Source organism: Palaemon carinicauda, chromosome 34, assembly GCF_036898095.1.
Source record: "Palaemon carinicauda isolate YSFRI2023 chromosome 34, ASM3689809v2, whole genome shotgun sequence".
Taxonomy (NCBI): Eukaryota; Metazoa; Arthropoda; class Malacostraca; order Decapoda; family Palaemonidae; genus Palaemon; species Palaemon carinicauda.
The window spans coordinates 61,184,155-61,186,654 of record NC_090758.1 but is presented as its reverse complement, the minus strand read 5'-3'; the positions used below and the strand labels follow the sequence as shown (position 1 = coordinate 61,186,654).

The 2,500-nt window shown below is 39.6% G+C and overlaps 1 pseudogene; it reads right to left on the bottom strand.

The window, feature by feature from the left end:
- LOC137626976 (neuroligin-2-like) overlaps window positions 1-2,500 on the bottom strand; it is a 46,340-nt pseudogene that overhangs the window by 556 nt on the left and 43,284 nt on the right.

Genomic DNA, 2,500 nt, shown 5'->3' with positions numbered 1-2,500 from the left:
GAAGGCCTTGGCCGGTTGAGTCTCTGATGCTGATTGGTTGATAGAGGGATCTTGACCAATCAGTGTACTCGGCTGTGATGGCTAACATTATTTCCTGTGGCGAGATGAAAATGCTCCATGTGAGGTTTACTTTTATATATTAGATGGTATAGTTTATATATGTGTGTAGCCCAGGTGATAATAATAATAATAATAATAATAATAATAATAATAATAATAATAATTCCCACCTGCAGATGATATTGATAGTTATTGACGACGAAGGATCTCAGCAGATCCTTCCTATAGTCAGCATTGAATCCTTCCTGGACTTCTCGCTCACTCAGGATGTCAAGGAGGTTGGCAGAGGTCATTCCTAGAAGGAGGTCAACTGGAGTTCGACCTTCCTTGCCTTTGAAGTCAAGAGGAAAAGAAAGAATTTCCTAATTTTCTCCATATAGTTGAGTGATTAAGTATATTACTTGGTATAGACAAATGGAGATATTTAGGACATATGATTAAGTACTTGGGTGCAAGTTAACGTTTTTTTAGTTTAGAAATTAAGAATTTTATTCTGTTTAAACGTAAGTATTCATTATGCTAGGATTTCAGTTCGTAACTGTATATATATGTGTATATAAAACTACAACAACAATAACAACAACAACAACAACAACAACGACAACAAAAAGCAGCTATGTCTAGAACAAAAAGCAGCTATGTCTAGAACTCTGCAGGACATTGGCCACATCCATGTCGTTATTCATGACTATGGTTTGGCTAGTTTTCATCACCATGCTTGCCAACTATGGATTGGTGATGGTGGGAGATTTATGTCTGATTACTCACAGCAAATATATCTATTATGGGAATCCCTAATACATCTTTGCTGATCATGGCGATACACTAACTCTTTCATCACGTTAAGGTATCCCCTCTCACAAAGGGAGGTGCATCTGTATATATATATATATATATATATGTGTGTGTGTGTGTGTGTGTGTGTATATATAAATAAATAAATAAATATATATGCCTGTATGTGCACAGAGTTGTATATAGGTGATATTATATATCTACGGGTTTTAGCTGTATTATCCATCTCATAGCATTTATAATCAATAAAAGGTTTTTTGTGTATGTGTTAACTTGCATATCAAATCCATCTACGAAAATTAAGAATAAAACTTACCCATTTAGCTCTGATGATTTTTCCAGTCAGGTTTGATAGTGACACCATCAATGCTGGGGCCAACAGCCACTTGGAACTTTGATGTCTTTAGTTGAACCTTTAAGAACATTGAGTTATTGGTTTTTCCTTCTATAAAAGTTATATTTTTCCTAAATTATAATTAAATATTTAGATAGAAATTTTAAGGTCAACTAATTATTTGTCTTTCTTAATATTAATTGAAGTATCATTATACAGGAAGGGAATAATCTAGAGTTAGAAGCATTTTCAAGTGCACAGTCAAGACATATATTGTTAGGTTTGATATGAATTCAAATTATCAATAATATTTTTGTTTTACAAAACACACCTGTGACGGGCCGAGAGAGGGTTGTGAACTCAAAGGCAGGATGCAATCAACTGAGTTGTATTATTAAAGAACACTCTCCTTCATATACAAAACCTCAAGGTAACAGGAAAATACATGTTTGAGAAAGTGACAATGTTACAGAGGAAAACCAGACATGAATTTTCATGTTCGTTTTAGTGCGAGGGAAGAGCGAAGATACACAAAAGGAAATATGTACAATTGTGTGACACACGGTTGGTACATGGCTCCCCCTCTAAAAATGACATACTGAACATGTTAAATAGTTGCCCTGAATCTGGAGAGGTAGTAGTAAAAACTGCGCCGATTAGCGGCAGTGAGTGGCTGTAGAAGTCGTTGGTTGAGGCGCGAGCTAGTGGTGGATGATGTGTGGCTTTGTTGCCGCTCCGGCTCGTCACGGGGTAGGCGAGTGTGTCCTCCTGCATTCATAGGCGTGTGTGTCCTACGGCGTTCACAGGCATATGTGTCCTACTGCATTCATAGGCGTGTGTGTCCTAAGGCATGCATGTCAGCTTCGGTTGAAGTTGAGTAGGTGTCCTCTTTGTCACGAGTGGAGGCGTTGATGGAGGTTTTGAAGGTCATGAAGTGGCTGTCCATAAGAGCACGAAGTAGGTTCACCTCACAAGGAGAGCCGTCTGCGGCAGGTTGCAGGCGAGTAATACTGGTCATTTTCCCGAGAGTGAGGGAAGCCCTTTGGTCCCCCAACAGTTGTTGAGAGAGCTGAAAAAGCGTTGCTATACGGGCTGCTGGCGACGGCGAGTACTGCTGCAGAAGGTATGCGTTGACGGCGTCATAGTAACGGTGAGAGGCGGGGGATGGGGGAGGCGGGAGGAGCGAGTCACTCCGGGTCACCAATGTGACGGAGCCGAGAGAGGGTTGTGAACTCAAAGGCAGGATGCAATCAACTGAGTTGTATTATTAAAGAACTCTATCCTTTATATACAAAACCTCAAGGTAACAGG